At 29.6% G+C, this 20,289-nt stretch overlaps 1 protein-coding gene across 1 annotated transcript in view; it reads right to left on the reverse strand.

Moving 5' to 3' along the window:
* Window positions 1-20,157, reverse strand: part of LOC132979657 (ubiquitin-conjugating enzyme E2 variant 3-like) — a 138,264-nt gene extending 118,107 nt beyond the window's left edge. Inside the window, exon 1 of the mRNA XM_061045558.1 lies at window positions 20,144-20,157. The gene's annotated coding sequence lies outside the window, so the exon portion shown is untranslated. The remainder of the gene's footprint in view (window positions 1-20,143) is intronic.
* Between the last annotated feature and the right edge of the window lie 132 nt (window positions 20,158-20,289).

Consider the following 20,289-nt stretch of genomic DNA (forward strand, 5'->3'; position numbering starts at 1 on the left):
AAGCCTTCAGTTATCAGGCCTGCTCGTGGTAGAGTCTCTAAATGTATTATTGGAGGTAGAACCTTCAGTAATCAGGCCTGCTCGTGGTACAGTCTCTAAATGTACTATGGGAGGGAGAGCCTTCAGTTATCAGGCCTGCCCATGGTGCCTACAGTCTCTAAATGTACTTTAGGAGGTAGAGCCTTCAGTTATCGGACCTGCCCATGGTACCTACGGTCTCTAAATGTACTATGGGAGGTAGAGCCTTCAGTTATCAGGCCTGCTCGTGGTACCTACGGTCTCTAAAGTACGATGGGAGGTAGAGCCTTCAGTTATGAGACCTGTTCGTGGGACCTACGGTCTCTAAAGTACAATGGGAGGTAAAGCCTTCAGTTATCGGGCCTGCTCGTGGTACAGTCTCTAAATGTTCTATGAGAGGTAGAGCCTTCAGTTATCAGACCTGCTCGTGGTAGTCTCTAAATGTACTATGGAAGGTAGAGCCTTCAGTTATCAGACCTGCTCGTGGTACCTACGGTCTCGAAATGTACTATGGGAGGTAGAACCTTCAGTTATCAGACCTGCTCGTGGGACCTACGGTCTCTAAAGTACTATGGGAGGTAAAGCCTTCAGTTATCAGAACTGCTCGTGGTACCTACAGTCTCTAAATATACTATTGGAGGTAGTGCCTTCAGTTATCAGGCCTGCCCGTGGTACCTACAGTCTCTACATGTACTTTAGGAGGTAGAGCCTTCAGTTATCAGACCTGTTCGTGGTACCTACAGTCTCTAAATGTACTATGGGAGGTAGAGCCTTCAGTTATCAGGCCTGCTCGTGGTAGAGTCTCTAAATGGAATATTGGAGGTAGAACCTTCAGTAATCAGGCCTGCTCGTGGTACCTACAGTCTCTAAAGTACTATGGGAGGTAGAGCCTTCAGTTATCGGGCCTGCTCGTGGTACAGTCTCTAAATGTACTATGGGAGGTAGAGCCTTCAGTTATCAGGCCTGCTCGTGGTAGAGTCTCTAAATGTACTATTGGAGGTAGAACCTTCAGTAATCAGGCCTGCTCGTGGTACAGTCTCTAAATGTACTATTGGAGGTAGTGCCTTCAGTTATCAGGCCTGCCCGTGGTACCTACAGTCTCTAAATGTACTTTAGGAGGTAGAGCCTTCAGTTATCGGACCTGCTCGTGGGACCTACGGCCTCTAAAGTGTTATGGGAGGTAGAGCCTTCAGTTATCAGGACTGCTCGTGGTACCTACAGTCTCTAAATGTACTATGGGAGGTAGAGCCTTCAGTTATCAGGCCTGCCCGTGGTACAGTCTCTAAATGTACTATGGGAGGTAGAGCCTTCAGTTATCAGGCCTGCTCGTGGTACCTACAGCCTCTAAATGTACTTTAGGAGGTAGAGCCTTCAGTTATCGGACCTGCCCATGGTACCTACGGTCTCTAAATGTACTATGGGAGGTAGAGCCTTCAGTTATCAGGCCTGCTCGTGGTACCTACGGTCTCGAAATGTAATATGGGAGGTAGAACCTTCAGTTATCAGACCTGCTCGTGGGACCTACGGTCTCTAAAGTACTATGGGAGGTAAAGCCTTCAGTTATCGGGCCTGCTCGTGGTACAGTCTCTAAATGTACTATTGGAGGTAGAGCCTTCAGTTATCGGGCCTGCCCGTGGTACCTACAGTCTCTACATGTACTTTAGGAGGTAGAGCCTTCAGTTATCAGGCCTGCTCGTGGTACAGTCTCTAAATGTACTATGGGAGGTAGAGCCTTCAGTTATCAGACCTGCTCGTGGTACCTACAGTCTCTAAATGTACTATGGGAGGTAAAGCCTTCAGTTATCAGGCCTGCTCGTGGTAGAGTCTCTAAATGTATTATTGGAGGTAGAACCTTCAGTAATCAGGCCTGCTCGTGGTACAGTCTCTAAATGTACTATGGGAGGGAGAGCCTTCAGTTATCAGGCCTGCCCATGGTACCTACAGTCTCTAAATGTACTTTAGGAGGTAGAGCCTTCAGTTATCGGACCTGCTCGTGGTACCTGCGGTCTCTAAAGTACGATGGGAGGTAGAGCCTTCAGTTATGAGACCTGTTCGTGGGACCTACGGTCTCTAAAGTACAATGGGAGGTAAAGCCTTCAGTTATCGGGCCTGCTCGTGGTACAGTCTCTAAATGTACTATGGGAGGTAAAGCCTTCAGTTATCAGGCCTGCTCGTGGTACCTACAGTCTCTAAATATACTATTGGAGGTAGTGCCTTCAGTTATCAGGCCTGCCCATGGTACCTACGGTCTCTAAATGTACTATGGGAGGTAGAGCCTTCAGTTATCAGGCCTGCTCGTGGTACCTGCGGTCTCTAAAGTACGATGGGAGGTAGAGCCTTCAGTTATGAGACCTGTTCGTGGGACCTACGGTCTCTAAAGTACAATGGGAGGTAAAGCCTTCAGTTATCGGGCCTGCTCGTGGTACAGTCTCTAAATGTACTATGGGAGGTAAAGCCTTCAGTTATCAGGCCTGCTCGTGGTACCTACAGTCTCTAAATATACTATTGGAGGTAGTGCCTTCAGTTATCAGGCCTGCCCGTGGTACCTACAGTCTCTACATGTACTTTAGGAGGTAGAGCCTTCAGTTATCAGACCTGTTCGTGGTACCTACAGTCTCTAAATGTACTATGGGAGGTAGAGCCTTCAGTTATCAGGCCTGCTCGTGGTAGAGTCTCTAAATGGAATATTGGAGGTAGAACCTTCAGTAATCAGGCCTGCTCATGGTCCAGTCTCTAAATGTACTATGGGAGGTAAAGCCTTCAGTTATCAGGCCTGCTCGTGGTACCTACGGTCTCTAAAGTACGATGGGAGGTAGAGCCTTCAGTTATCAGGCCTGTTAGTGGTACCTACTGTCTCTAAATGGTCCATGGGAGGTAGAGCCTTCAGTTATCAGACCTGCTCGTGGTACCTACAGTCTCTAAATGTACTATTGGAGGTAGAGCCTTCAGTTATCAGGCCTGCTCGTGGTACAGTCTCTAAATGTACTATGGGAGGTAGAGCCTTCAGTTATCGGACCTACTCGTGCTACCTACGGCCTCTGAAGTACTATGGGAGGTAGAGCCTTCAGTTATCAGGACTGCTCGTGGTACAGACTCTAAATGTACTGTGGGAGGTACTCATTGTTATATTACAGAACAGATAAAAGACCTTTTCTCATTGTTATATTAAAAGGTAAAAGACCTTACTCATTGTTATATTAAAGATCATGTAAAAGACCTTACTCATTGTTATTTCAAAGAACAGGTAAAAGACCTTACTCATTGTTATATTAAAAGGTAAAAGACCTTACTCATTGTTATATTAAAGAACAGCTAAAAGACCTTACTCATTGTTATATTGAAAGGTAAAAGACCTTACTCATTATTATATTAAAAGGTAAAAGACCTCACTCATTGTTATATTAAAGAACAGGTAAAAGACCTTACTCGTTGTTATATTAAAGAACAGGTAAAAGACCTCACTCATTGTTATATTAAAAGGTAAAAGACCTGACTCATTGTTATATTAATGACCTGACTCATTGTTATATTAAAGAACAGGTAAAAGACCTTACTCATTGTTATATTAAAGAACAGGTAAAAGATCTCACTCATTGTTATATTAAAAGGTAAAAGACCTGACTCATTGTTATATTAAAGACCTGACTCATTGTTATATTAAAGAACAGGTAAAAGACCTTACTCGTTGTTATACTGAAGAACAGCTAAAAGACCTTACTCATTGTAATATTAAAAGGTAAAAGACCTTACTCATTGTTATATTAAAAGTTAAAAGACCTTAATCATTGGTATATTAAAGAACAGGTAAAAGACCTTACTCATTGTTATATTAAAGAACAGGTAAAAGACCTTACTCATTGTTATATTAAAGAACAGGTAAAAGACCTTACTCATTGTTATATTAAAAGGTAAAAAAAAAACTTACTCATTGTTATATTAGAGAACAGGTAAAAGACCTTACTCATTGTTATATTAAAGACCTGACTCATTGTTATATTAAAGAACAGGTAAAAGACCTTACTCGTTGTTATATTAAAGAACAGGTAAAAGACCTTACTCATTGTTATATTAAAGAACAGGTAAAAGACCTTACTCATTGTTATATTAAAGAACAGGTAAAAGACCTTACTCATTGTTATATTAAAGAACAGGTAAAAGACCTTACTCATTGTTATATTAAAGAACAGGTAAAAGACCTTTCTCATTGTTATATTAAAGAACAGGTAAAAGACCTCACTCATTATTATATTAAAAGGTAAAAGACCTTACTCATCGTTATATCAAAGAACAGGTAAAAAACCTTACCCATTGTTATATTAAAGAACAGGTAAAAGACCTTACTCATTGTTATATTAAAGACCTGACTCATTGTTATATTAAAGACCTTACTCATTGTTGTATTAAAGACCTTACTCATTGTTATATTAAAGACCTTACTCATTGTTATATTAAAGACCTTACTCATTGTTATATTAAAGACCTTACTCATTGTTATATTGAAGAACAGGTAAAATACTTTACTCATTGTTATATTAAAAGGTAAAAGACCTTACTCATTGTTATATTAAAGAACAGGTAAAATACCTTACTCACTGTTATATTAAAGAACAGGTAAAATAACTTACTCATTGTTATATTAAAGAACAGGTAAAAGAACTTACTCATTGTTATATTAAAGAACAGGTAAAAATACCTTACTCATTGTTATATTAAAAGGTAAAAGACCTTATTCATTGTTATATTAAAAGTTAAAAGACCTTAATCATTGTTATATTAAAGACCTTACTCATTGTTATATTAAAGAATAGGTAAAAGACCTTACTCATTGTTATATTAAAAGGTAAAAGACCTTACTCATTGTTATATTAAAAGGTAAAAGACCTTACTCATTGTTATATTAAAAGTTGAAAGACCTTTCTCATTGTTATATTAAAGAATAGGTAAAAGACCTTACTCATTGTCATATTAAAAGGTAAAAGACCTTACTCATTGTTATATTAAAAGGTAAAAGACCTTACTCATTGTTATATTAAAAGGTAAAAGACCTTACTCATTGTTATATTAAAAGGTAAAAGACCTTAATCATTGTTATATTAAAGACCTTACTCATTGTTATATTAAAGAATAGGTAAAAGACCTTACTCATTGTTATATTAAAAGTTAAAAGACCTTAATCATTGTTATATTAAAGACCTTACTCATTGTTATATTAAAGAATAGGTAAAAGACCTTACTCATTGTTATATTAAAAGGTAAAAGACCTTACTCATTGTTATATTAAAAGGTAAAAGACCTTACTCATTGTTATATTAAAAGGTAAAAGACCTTACTCATTGTTATATTAAAAGTTGAAAGACCTTTCTCATTGTTATATTAAAGAGTAGGTAAAAGACCTTACTCATTGTTATATTAAAAGGTAAAAGACCTTACTCATTGTTATATTAAAAGGTAAAAGACCTTACTCATTGTTATATTAAAAGGTAAAAGACCTTACTCATTGTTATATTAAAAGGTAAAAGACCTTAATCATTGTTATATTAAAGACCTTACTCATTGTTATATTAAAGAATAGGTAAAAGACCTTACTCATTGTTCTATTAAAAGGTAAAAGACCTTACACATTGTTATATTAAATAGTAAAAGACCTTACTCATTCTTATATTAAAGAACAGGTAAAAGACCTTACTCATTGTTATATTAAAAGTTAAAAGACCTTAATCATTGTTATATTAAAAGGTAAAAGACCTTAATCATTGTTATATTAAAAGGTAAAAGACCTTACTCATTGTTATATTAAAAGGTAAAAGACCTTAATCATTGTTATATTAAAGACCTTACTCATTGTTATATTAAAGAATAGGTAAAAGACCTTACTCATTGTTCTATTAAAAGGTAAAAGACCTTACACATTGTTATATTAAATAGTAAAAGACCTTACTCATTCTTATATTAAAGAACAGGTAAAAGACCTTACTCATTGTTATATTAAAAGGTAAAAGACCTTACTCATTGTTATATTAAAAGGTAAAAGACCTTACTCATTGTTATATTAAAAGGTAAAAGACCTTAATCATTGTTATATTAAAGACCTTACTCATTGTTATATTAAAGAATAGGTAAAAGACCTTACTCATTGTTCTATTAAAAGGTAAAAGACCTTACACATTGTTGTATTAAATAGTAAAAGACCTTACTCATTCTTATATTAAAGAACAGGTAAAAGACCTTACTCATTGTTATATTAAAAGTTAAACGACCTTACTCATTGTCATATTAAAGACCTGACTCATTGTTATATTAAAGAACAGGTAAAAGACCTTACTCGTTGTTATATTAAAGAACAGGTAAAAGACCTTACTCATTGTTATATTAAAGAACAGGTAAAAGACCTTACTCATTGTTATATTAAAGAACAGGTAAAAGACCTTACTCATTGTTATATTAAAGAACAGGTAAAAGACCTTACTCATTGTTATATTAAAGAACAGGTAAAAGACCTCACTCATTGTTATATTAAAAGGTAAAAGGCCTTTCTCATTGTTATATTAAAGAACAGGTAAAAGACCTTACTCATTGTTATATTAAAGAACAGGTAAAAGACCTTAATCATTGTTATATTAAAGACCTTACTCATTGTTATATTAAAGAATAGGTAAAAGACCTTACTCATTGTTATATTAAAAGGTAAAAGACCTTACTCATTGTTATATTAAAAGGTAAAAGACCTTACTCATTGTTATATTAAAAGTTGAAAGACCTTTCTCATTGTTATATTAAAGAATAGGTAAAAGACCTTACTCATTGTTATATTAAAAGGTAAAAGACCTTACTCATTGTTATATTAAAAGGTAAAAGACCTTACTCATTGTTATATTAAAAGGTAAAAGACCTTACTCATTGTTATATTAAAAGGTAAAAGACCTTAATCATTGTTATATTAAAGACCTTACCCATTGTTATATTAAAGAATAGGTAAAAGACCTTACTCATTGTTCTATTAAAAGGTAAAAGACCTTACACATTGTTATATTAAATAGTAAAAGACCTTACTCATTCTTATATTAAAGAACAGGTAAAAGACCTTACTCATTGTTATATTAAAAGTTAAAAGACCTTAATCATTGTTATATTAAAAGGTAAAAGACCTTAATCATTGTTATATTAAAAGGTAAAAGACCTTACTCATTGTTATATTAAAAGGTAAAAGACCTTAATCATTGTTATATTAAAGACCTTACTCATTGTTATATTAAAGAATAGGTAAAAGACCTTACTCATTGTTCTATTAAAAGGTAAAAGACCTTACACATTGTTATATTAAATAGTAAAAGACCTTACTCATTCTTATATTAAAGAACAGGTAAAAGACCTTACTCATTGTTATATTAAAAGGTAAAAGACCTTACTCATTGTTATATTAAAAGGTAAAAGACCTTACTCATTGTTATATTAAAAGGTAAAAGACCTTAATCATTGTTATATTAAAGACCTTACTCATTGTTATATTAAAGAATAGGTAAAAGACCTTACTCATTGTTCTATTAAAAGGTAAAAGACCTTACACATTGTTGTATTAAATAGTAAAATACCTTACTCATTCTTATATTAAAGAACAGGTAAAAGACCTTACTCATTGTTATATTAAAAGTTAAACGACCTTACTCATTGTCATATTAAAGACCTGACTCATTGTTATATTAAAGAACAGGTAAAAGACCTTACTCGTTGTTATATTAAAGAACAGGTAAAAGACCTTACTCATTGTTATATTAAAGAACAGGTAAAAGACCTTACTCATTGTTATATTAAAGAACAGGTAAAAGACCTTACTCATTGTTATATTAAAGAACAGGTAAAAGACCTTACTCATTGTTATATTAAAGAACAGGTAAAAGACCTCACTCATTGTTACATTAAAAGGTAAAAGGCCTTTCTCATTGTTATATTAAAGAACAGGTAAAAGACCTCACTCATTATTATATTAAAAGGTAAAATACCTTACTCATTGTTATATTAAAGAACAAGTAAAAGACCTCACTCATTATTATATTAAAAGGTAAAAGACCTTACTCATCGTTATATCAAAGAACAGGTAAAATACCTTACCCATTGTTATATTAAAGAACAGGTAAAAGACCTTACTCATTGTTATATTAAAGACCTGAATCATTGTTATATTAAAGACCTTACTCATTGTTGTATTAAAGACCTTACTCATTGTTATATTAAAGACCTTACTCATTGTTATATTAAAGACCTTACTCATTGTTATATTAAAGACCTTACTCATTGTTATATTGAAGAACAGGTACAATACCTTACTCATTGTTATATTAAAGAACAGGTAAAATACTTTACTCATTGTTATATTAAAAGGTAAAAGACCTTACTCATGGTTATATTAAAGACCTTACTCATTGTTATATTAAAGACCTTACTCATTGTTATATTAAAGACCTGACTCATTGTTATATTAAAGAACAGGTAAAATACCTTACTCATTGTTATATTGAAGAACAGGTAAAATACCTTACTCATTGTTATATTAAAGAACAGGTAAAAGACCTTACTCATTGTTATATTAAAGAACAGGTACAATACCTTACTCATTGTTATATTAAAGAACAGGTAAAAGACCTTACTCATTGTTATATTAAAGACCTGACTCATTGTTATATTAAAGACCTTACTCATTGTTGTATTAAAGACCTTACTCATTGTTATATTAAAGACCTTACTCATTGTTATATTAAAGACCTTACTCATTGTTATATTAAAGACCTTACTCATTGTTATATTGAAGAACAGGTAAAATACTTTACTCATTGTTATATTAAAAGGTAAAAGACCTTACTCATTGTTATATTAAAGAACAGGTAAAATACCTTACTCACTGTTATATTAAAGAACAGGTAAAATAACTTACTCATTGTTATATTAAAGAACAGGTAAAAGAACTTACTCATTGTTATATTAAAGAACAGGTAAAAATACCTTACTCATTGTTATATTAAAAGGTAAAAGACCTTATTCATTGTTATATTAAAAGGTAAAAGACCTTACTCATTGTTATATTAAAGAAAAGGTAAAAGACCTTACTCATTGTTATATTAAAAGTTAAAAGACCTTAATCATTGTTATATTAAAGACCTTACTCATTGTTATATTAAAGAATAGGTAAAAGACCTTACTCATTGTTATATTAAAAGGTAAAAGACCTTACTCATTGTTATATTAAAAGGTAAAAGACCTTACTCATTGTTATATTAAAAGTTGAAAGACCTTTCTCATTGTTATATTAAAGAATAGGTAAAAGACCTTACTCATTGTTATATTAAAAGGTAAAAGACCTTACTCATTGTTATATTAAAAGGTAAAAGACCTTACTCATTGTTATATTAAAAGGTAAAATACCTTACTCATTGTTATATTAAAAGGTAAAAGACCTTAATCATTGTTATATTAAAGACCTTACTCATTGTTATATTAAAGAATAGGTAAAAGACCTTACTCATTGTTATATTAAAAGTTAAAAGACCTTAATCATTGTTATATTAAAGACCTTACTCATTGTTATATTAAAGAATAGGTAAAAGACCTTACTCATTGTTATATTAAAAGGTAAAAGACCTTACTCATTGTTATATTAAAAGGTAAAAGACCTTACTCATTGTTATATTAAAAGGTAAAAGACCTTACTCATTGTTATATTAAAAGTTGAAAGACCTTTCTCATTGTTATATTAAAGAATAGGTAAAAGACCTTACTCATTGTTATATTAAAAGGTAAAAGACCTTACTCATTGTTATATTAAAAGGTAAAAGACCTTACTCATTGTTATATTAAAAGGTAAAAGACCTTACTCATTGTTATATTAAAAGGTAAAAGACCTTAATCATTGTTATATTAAAGACCTTACTCATTGTTATATTAAAGAATAGGTAAAAGACCTTACTCATTGTTCTATTAAAAGGTAAAAGACCTTACACATTGTTATATTAAATAGTAAAAGACCTTACTCATTCTTATATTAAAGAACAGGTAAAAGACCTTACTCATTGTTATATTAAAAGTTAAAAGACCTTAATCATTGTTATATTAAAAGGTAAAAGACCTTAATCATTGTTATATTAAAAGGTAAAAGACCTTACTCATTGTTATATTAAAAGGTAAAAGACCTTAATCATTGTTATATTAAAGACCTTACTCATTGTTATATTAAAGAATAGGTAAAAGACCTTACTCATTGTTCTATTAAAAGGTAAAAGACCTTACACATTGTTATATTAAATAGTAAAAGACCTTACTCATTCTTATATTAAAGAACAGGTAAAAGACCTTACTCATTGTTATATTAAAAGGTAAAAGACCTTACTCATTGTTATATTAAAAGGTAAAAGACCTTACTCATTGTTATATTAAAAGGTAAAAGACCTTAATCATTGTTATATTAAAGACCTTACTCATTGTTATATTAAAGAATAGGTAAAAGACCTTACTCATTGTTCTATTAAAAGGTAAAAGACCTTACACATTGTTGTATTAAATAGTAAAAGACCTTACTCATTCTTATATTAAAGAACAGGTAAAAGACCTTACTCATTGTTATATTAAAAGTTAAACGACCTTACTCATTGTCATATTAAAGACCTGACTCATTGTTATATTAAAGAACAGGTAAAAGACCTTACTCGTTGTTATATTAAAGAACAGGTAAAAGACCTTACTCATTGTTATATTAAAGAACAGGTAAAAGACCTTACTCATTGTTATATTAAAGAACAGGTAAAAGACCTTACTCATTGTTATATTAAAGAACAGGTAAAAGACCTTACTCATTGTTATATTAAAGAACAGGTAAAAGACCTCACTCATTGTTATATTAAAAGGTAAAAGGCCTTTCTCATTGTTATATTAAAGAACAGGTAAAAGACCTTACTCATTGTTATATTAAAGAACAGGTAAAAGACCTTAATCATTGTTATATTAAAGACCTTACTCATTGTTATATTAAAGAATAGGTAAAAGACCTTACTCATTGTTATATTAAAAGGTAAAAGACCTTACTCATTGTTATATTAAAAGGTAAAAGACCTTACTCATTGTTATATTAAAAGTTGAAAGACCTTTCTCATTGTTATATTAAAGAATAGGTAAAAGACCTTACTCATTGTTATATTAAAAGGTAAAAGACCTTACTCATTGTTATATTAAAAGGTAAAAGACCTTACTCATTGTTATATTAAAAGGTAAAAGACCTTACTCATTGTTATATTAAAAGGTAAAAGACCTTAATCATTGTTATATTAAAGACCTTACCCATTGTTATATTAAAGAATAGGTAAAAGACCTTACTCATTGTTCTATTAAAAGGTAAAAGACCTTACACATTGTTATATTAAATAGTAAAAGACCTTACTCATTCTTATATTAAAGAACAGGTAAAAGACCTTACTCATTGTTATATTAAAAGTTAAAAGACCTTAATCATTGTTATATTAAAAGGTAAAAGACCTTAATCATTGTTATATTAAAAGGTAAAAGACCTTACTCATTGTTATATTAAAAGGTAAAAGACCTTAATCATTGTTATATTAAAGACCTTACTCATTGTTATATTAAAGAATAGGTAAAAGACCTTACTCATTGTTCTATTAAAAGGTAAAAGACCTTACACATTGTTATATTAAATAGTAAAAGACCTTACTCATTCTTATATTAAAGAACAGGTAAAAGACCTTACTCATTGTTATATTAAAAGGTAAAAGACCTTACTCATTGTTATATTAAAAGGTAAAAGACCTTACTCATTGTTATATTAAAAGGTAAAAGACCTTAATCATTGTTATATTAAAGACCTTACTCATTGTTATATTAAAGAATAGGTAAAAGACCTTACTCATTGTTCTATTAAAAGGTAAAAGACCTTACACATTGTTGTATTAAATAGTAAAAGACCTTACTCATTCTTATATTAAAGAACAGGTAAAAGACCTTACTCATTGTTATATTAAAAGTTAAACGACCTTACTCATTGTCATATTAAAGACCTGACTCATTGTTATATTAAAGAACAGGTAAAAGACCTTACTCGTTGTTATATTAAAGAACAGGTAAAAGACCTTACTCATTGTTATATTAAAGAACAGGTAAAAGACCTTACTCATTGTTATATTAAAGAACAGGTAAAAGACCTTACTCATTGTTATATTAAAGAACAGGTAAAAGACCTTACTCATTGTTATATTAAAGAACAGGTAAAAGACCTCACTCATTGTTATATTAAAAGGTAAAAGGCCTTTCTCATTGTTATATTAAAGAACAGGTAAAAGACCTTACTCATTGTTATATTAAAGAACAGGTAAAAGACCTTAATCATTGTTATATTAAAGACCTTACTCATTGTTATATTAAAGAATAGGTAAAAGACCTTACTCATTGTTATATTAAAAGGTAAAAGACCTTACTCATTGTTATATTAAAAGGTAAAAGACCTTACTCATTGTTATATTAAAAGTTGAAAGACCTTTCTCATTGTTATATTAAAGAATAGGTAAAAGACCTTACTCATTGTTATATTAAAAGGTAAAAGACCTTACTCATTGTTATATTAAAAGGTAAAAGACCTTACTCATTGTTATATTAAAAGGTAAAAGACCTTACTCATTGTTATATTAAAAGGTAAAAGACCTTAATCATTGTTATATTAAAGACCTTACCCATTGTTATATTAAAGAATAGGTAAAAGACCTTACTCATTGTTCTATTAAAAGGTAAAAGACCTTACACATTGTTATATTAAATAGTAAAAGACCTTACTCATTCTTATATTAAAGAACAGGTAAAAGACCTTACTCATTGTTATATTAAAAGTTAAAAGACCTTAATCATTGTTATATTAAAAGGTAAAAGACCTTAATCATTGTTATATTAAAAGGTAAAAGACCTTACTCATTGTTATATTAAAAGGTAAAAGACCTTAATCATTGTTATATTAAAGACCTTACTCATTGTTATATTAAAGAATAGGTAAAAGACCTTACTCATTGTTCTATTAAAAGGTAAAAGACCTTACACATTGTTATATTAAATAGTAAAAGACCTTACTCATTCTTATATTAAAGAACAGGTAAAAGACCTTACTCATTGTTATATTAAAAGGTAAAAGACCTTACTCATTGTTATATTAAAAGGTAAAAGACCTTACTCATTGTTATATTAAAAGGTAAAAGACCTTACTCATTGTTATATTAAAAGGTAAAAGACCTTAATCATTGTTATATTAAAGACCTTACTCATTGTTATATTAAAGAATAGGTAAAAGACCTTACTCATTGTTCTATTAAAAGGTAAAAGACCTTACACATTGTTGTATTAAATAGTAAAATACCTTACTCATTCTTATATTAAAGAACAGGTAAAAGACCTTACTCATTGTTATATTAAAAGTTAAACGACCTTACTCATTGTCATATTAAAGACCTGACTCATTGTTATATTAAAGAACAGGTAAAAGACCTTACTCGTTGTTATATTAAAGAACAGGTAAAAGACCTTACTCATTGTTATATTAAAGAACAGGTAAAAGACCTTACTCATTGTTATATTAAAGAACAGGTAAAAGACCTTACTCATTGTTATATTAAAGAACAGGTAAAAGACCTTACTCATTGTTATATTAAAGAACAGGTAAAAGACCTCACTCATTGTTACATTAAAAGGTAAAAGGCCTTTCTCATTGTTATATTAAAGAACAGGTAAAAGACCTCACTCATTATTATATTAAAAGGTAAAATACCTTACTCATTGTTATATTAAAGAACAAGTAAAAGACCTCACTCATTATTATATTAAAAGGTAAAAGACCTTACTCATCGTTATATCAAAGAACAGGTAAAATACCTTACCCATTGTTATATTAAAGAACAGGTAAAAGACCTTACTCATTGTTATATTAAAGACCTGAATCATTGTTATATTAAAGACCTTACTCATTGTTGTATTAAAGACCTTACTCATTGTTATATTAAAGACCTTACTCATTGTTATATTAAAGACCTTACTCATTGTTATATTAAAGACCTTACTCATTGTTATATTGAAGAACAGGTACAATACCTTACTCATTGTTATATTAAAGAACAGGTAAAATACTTTACTCATTGTTATATTAAAAGGTAAAAGACCTTACTCATGGTTATATTAAAGACCTTACTCATTGTTATATTAAAGACCTTACTCATTGTTATATTAAAGACCTGACTCATTGTTATATTAAAGAACAGGTAAAATACCTTACTCATTGTTATATTGAAGAACAGGTAAAATACCTTACTCATTGTTATATTAAAGAACAGGTAAAAGACCTTACTCATTGTTATATTAAAGAACAGGTACAATACCTTACTCATTGTTATATTAAAGAACAGGTAAAAGACCTTACTCATTGTTATATTAAAGAACAGGTAAAAGACCTTTCTCATTGTTATATTAAAGAACAGGTAAAATACTTTACTCATTGTTATATTAAAAGGTAAAAGACCTTACTCATTGTTATATTAAAGAACAGGTAAAATACCTTACTCACTGTTATATTAAAGAACAGGTAAAATAACTTACTCATTGTTATATTAAAGAACAGGTAAAAGAACTTACTCATTGTTATATTAAAGAACAGGTAAAAATACCTTACTCATTGTTATATTAAAAGGCAAAAGACCTTATTCATTGTTATATTAAAAGGTAAAAGACCTTACTCATTGTTATATTAAAGAAAAGGTAAAAGACCTTACTCATTGTTATATTAAAAGTTAAAAGACCTTAATCATTGTTATATTAAAGACCTTACTCATTGTTATATTAAAGAATAGGTAAAAGACCTTACTCATTGTTATATTAAAAGGTAAAAGACCTTACTCATTGTTATATTAAAAGGTAAAAGACCTTACTCATTGTTATATTAAAAGTTGAAAGACCTTTCTCATTGTTATATTAAAGAATAGGTAAAAGACCTTACTCATTGTTATATTAAAAGGTAAAAGACCTTACTCATTGTTATATTAAAAGGTAAAAGACCTTACTCATTGTTATATTAAAAGGTAAAAGACCTTACTCATTGTTATATTAAAAGGTAAAAGACCTTAATCATTGTTATATTAAAGACCTTACTCATTGTTATATTAAAGAATAGGTAAAAGACCTTACTCATTGTTCTATTAAAAGGTAAAAGACCTTACACATTGTTATATTAAATAGTAAAAGACCTTACTCATTCTTATATTAAAGAACAGGTAAAAGACCTTACTCATTGTTATATTAAAAGTTAAAAGACCTTAATCATTGTTATATTAAAAGGTAAAAGACCTTAATCATTATTATATTAAAAGGTAAAAGACCTTACTCATTGTTATATTAAAAGGTAAAAGACCTTAATCATTGTTATATTAAAGACCTTACTCATTGTTATATTAAAGAATAGGTAAAAGACCTTACTCATTGTTCTATTAAAAGGTAAAAGACCTTACACATTGTTATATTAAATAGTAAAAGACCTTACTCATTCTTATATTAAAGAACAGGTAAAAGACCTTACTCATTGTTATATTAAAAGGTAAAAGACCTTACTCATTGTTATATTAAAAGGTAAAAGACCTTACTCATTGTTATATTAAAAGGTAAAAGACCTTAATCATTGTTATATTAAAGACCTTACTCATTGTTATATTAAAGAATAGGTAAAAGACCTTACTCATTGTTCTATTAAAAGGTAAAAGACCTTACACATTGTTATATTAAATAGTAAAAGACCTTACTCATTCTTATATTAAAGAACAGGTAAAAGACCTTAGTCATTGTTATATTAAAAGTTAAAAGACCTTAATCATTGTTATATTAAAGACCTTACTCATTGTTATATTAAAGAATAGGTAAAAGACCTTACTCATTGTTATATTAAAAGGTAAAAGACCTTACTCATTGTTATATTAAAGACCTTACTCATTGTTCTATTAAAAGGTAAAATACCTTACTCATTGTTATATTAAATAGTAAAAGACCTTACTCATTGTTATATTAAAGAACAGGTAAAAGACCTTACTCATTGTTATATTAAAGAACAGGTAAAAGACCTTACTCATTGTTATATTAAAGAACAGGTAAAAGACCTTACTCGTTGTTATATTAAAGAACAGGTAAAATACTTTACTCATTGTTATATTAAAAGGTAAAAGACCTTACTCATTGTTATATTAAAGAACAGGTAAAAGACCTTACTCATTGTTATATTAAAGAACAGGTAAAAGACCTTACTCATTGTTATATTAAAGAACAGGTAAAAGACCTCACTCATTGTTACATTAAAAGGTAAAAGGCCTTTCTCATTGTTATATTAAAGAACAGGTAAAAGACCTCACTCATTATTATATTAAAAGGTAAAATACCTTACTCATTGTTATATTAAAGAACAAGTAAAAGACCTCACTCATTATTATATTAAAAGGTAAAAGACCTTACTCATCGTTATATCAAAGAACAGGTAAAATACCTTACCCATTGTTATATTAAAGAACAGGTAAAAGACCTTACTCATTGTTATATTAAAGACCTGACTCATTGTTATATTAAAGACCTTACTCATTGTTGTATTAAAGACCTTACTCATTGTTATATTAAAGACCTTACTCATTGTTATATTAAAGACCTTACTCATTGTTATATTAAAGACCTTACTCATTGTTATATTGAAGAACAGGTACAATACCTTACTCATTGTTATATTAAAGAACAGGTAAAATACTTTACTCATTGTTATATTAAAAGGTAAAAGACCTTACTCATTGTTATATTAAAGACCTTACTCATTGTTATATTAAAGACCTTACTCATTGTTATATTAAAGACCTGACTCATTGTTATATTAAAGAACAGGTAAAATACCTTACTCATTGTTATATTGAAGAACAGGTAAAATACCTTACTCATTGTTATATTAAAGAACAGGTAAAAGACCTTACTCATTGTTATATTAAAGAACAGGTACAATACCTTACTCATTGTTATATTAAAGAACAGGTAAAAGACCTTACTCATTGTTATATTAAAGAACAGGTAAAAGACCTTTCTCATTGTTATATTAAAGAACAGGTAAAATACTTTACTCATTGTTATATTAAAAGGTAAAAGACCTTACTCATTGTTATATTAAAGAACAGGTAAAATACCTTACTCACTGTTATATTAAAGAACAGGTAAAATAACTTACTCATTGTTATATTAAAGAACAGGTAAAAGAACTTACTCATTGTTATATTAAAGAACAGGTAAAAATACCTTACTCATTGTTATATTAAAAGGTAAAAGACCTTATTCATTGTTATATTAAAAGGTAAAAGACCTTACTCATTGTTATATTAAAGAAAAGGTAAAAGACCTTACTCATTGTTATATTAAAAGTTAAAAGACCTTAATCATTGTTATATTAAAGACCTTACTCATTGTTATATTAAAGAATAGGTAAAAGACCTTACTCATTGTTATATTAAAAGGTAAAAGACCTTACTCATTGTTATATTAAAAGGTAAAAGACCTTACTCATTGTTATATTAAAAGTTGAAAGACCTTTCTCATTGTTATATTAAAGAATAGGTAAAAGACCTTACTCATTGTTATATTAAAAGGTAAAAGACCTTACTCATTGTTATATTAAAAGGTAAAAGACCTTACTCATTGTTATATTAAAGACCTTACTCATTGTTATATTAAAGAATAGGTAAAAGACCTTACTCATTGTTCTATTAAAAGGTAAAAGACCTTACACATTGTTATATTAAATAGTAAAAGACCTTACTCATTCTTATATTAAAGAACAGGTAAAAGACCTTACTCATTGTTATATTAAAAGTTAAAAGACCTTAATCATTGTTATATTAAAAGGTAAAAGACCTTAATCATTGTTATATTAAAAGGTAAAAGACCTTACTCATTGTTATATTAAAAGGTAAAAGACCTTAATCATTGTTATATTAAAGACCTTACTCATTGTTATATTAAAGAATAGGTAAAAGACCTTACTCATTGTTCTATTAAAAGGTAAAAGACCTTACACATTGTTATATTAAATAGTAAAAGACCTTACTCATTCTTATATTAAAGAACAGGTAAAAGACCTTACTCATTGTTATATTAAAAGGTAAAAGACCTTACTCATTGTTATATTAAAAGGTAAAAGACCTTACTCATTGTTATATTAAAAGGTAAAAGACCTTAATCATTGTTATATTAAAGACCTTACTCATTGTTATATTAAAGAATAGGTAAAAGACCTTACTCATTGTTCTATTAAAAGGTAAAAGACCTTACTCATTGTTATATTAAAGACCTTACTCATTGTTCTATTAAAAGGTAAAATACCTTACTCATTGTTATATTAAATAGTAAAAGACCTTACTCATTGTTATATTAAAGAACAGGTAAAAGACCTTACTCATTGTTATATTAAAGAACAGGTAAAAGACCTTACTCATTGTTATATTAAAGAACAGGTAAAAGACCTTACTTATTGTTATTTTAAAGAACAGGTAAAAGACCTTACTCATTGTTATATTAAAGAACAGGTAAAATACCTTACTCATTGTTATTGTAGTGGCTTGATTTTGCTTTTCAAAAGTTTGAGCCACTGAGGGGCTGATAGCCTACCATACTTAATTGACGCGTTGTTTCCGTGTTTCATGGCAATAATTCAATTAACTCCGTGCTGTCACACTCAAACGGGTTTATCTGAATCGTTCATTTACAATACATGTTCTGGTCGTTTACATACACTTATTCCATTATAACTTGAATGTACAACAAAGCCAGGATAAATGTTCCATTCACGATACATTTTAACTGCGGTCAAAAACTGTGTGCCTCTCACGGTGGGCTGCTCACCTGTCCGTGATTAACTCTTCTTCTACTTGTAACCTTCCCAACACCAAAGTGAATGTGCCCCCTACTGTGACCACAAGGAACTACCACAGAGCACACATACATACTGAACACACCAAATGGCTCTAACAGTTATATTAAAAGGTAAAAGACCTTAATCATTGTTATGTTAAAGAACAGGTAAAAGACCTTACTCATTGTTATATCAAAGAACAGGTAAAATACCTTACTCATTGTTATATTAAAGAACAGGAAAAATACTTTACTCATTGTTATATTAAAAGGTAAAAAAAACCTTACTCATTGTTATATTAAAGAACAGGTAAAAAATGTTACTCATTGTTATATTAAAAGGTAAAAGACTTTACTCATTGTTATATTAAAAGGTAAAAAAAACCTTACTCATTGTTATATTAAAGAACAGGTAAAAAACGTTACTCATTGTTATATTAAAAGGTAAAAGACTTTACTCATTGTTATATTAAAAGGTAAAAAAAACCTTACTCATTGTTATATTAAAGAACAGGTAAAAAACGTTACTCATTGTTATATTAAAAGGTAAAAAATACCTTACTCATTGTTATATTAAAGAACAGGTAAAAGATGTTACTCATTGTTATATTAAAAGGTAAAAGACTTTACTCATTGTTATATTAAAAGGTAAAAAATACCTTACTCATTGTTATATTAAAGAACAGGTAAAAGACTTTACTCATTGTTATATTAAAAGGTAAAAGACTTTACTCATTGTTATATTAAAAGGTAAAAAATACCTTACTCATTGTTATTTCAAAGAACAGGTAAAAGACCTTACTCATTGTTATATTAAAAGGTAAAAGACCTTACTCATTGTTATATTAAAGACCTTACTCATTGTTATATTAAAAGGTAAAAGACCTTACTCATTGTTATATTAAAGACCTTACTCATTGTTATATTAAAAGGTAAAAGACCTTACTCATTGTTTTATTAAAGACCTTACACATTGTTGTATTAAAGCTGGGAAATGTTTTTGTTCTGTTCATGTTGGGTTTTGTTTTCACTCCTGAAGTTAAATCTAATCATAATTATAGATGTAATTTCATGCAGACGTTCAGTTACAGTTATTGTATATTGTTTATTTTTTTTACACCTGCGGCCCATTTCGAGTTCACCGCTCGATCACGACTGAATGCAGCATATCCAACTTTCCCAGGAGCACCTGAATGCAGCATATTTAACTGTCCGAGGAGTACCTGAATGCAGCCTTAAAGCCATGGTTGCTGGTTGCTATTTTCTTTTTTTCTTTTTTTTCTTTTTGCATCACTTCCTGTTTTTACGTCACATTGCAGTCAGAAATTGAAGCAC

This window comes from Labrus mixtus, chromosome 8 (assembly GCF_963584025.1).
Source record: "Labrus mixtus chromosome 8, fLabMix1.1, whole genome shotgun sequence".
In the NCBI taxonomy this organism is placed as follows: Eukaryota; Metazoa; Chordata; class Actinopteri; order Labriformes; family Labridae; genus Labrus; species Labrus mixtus.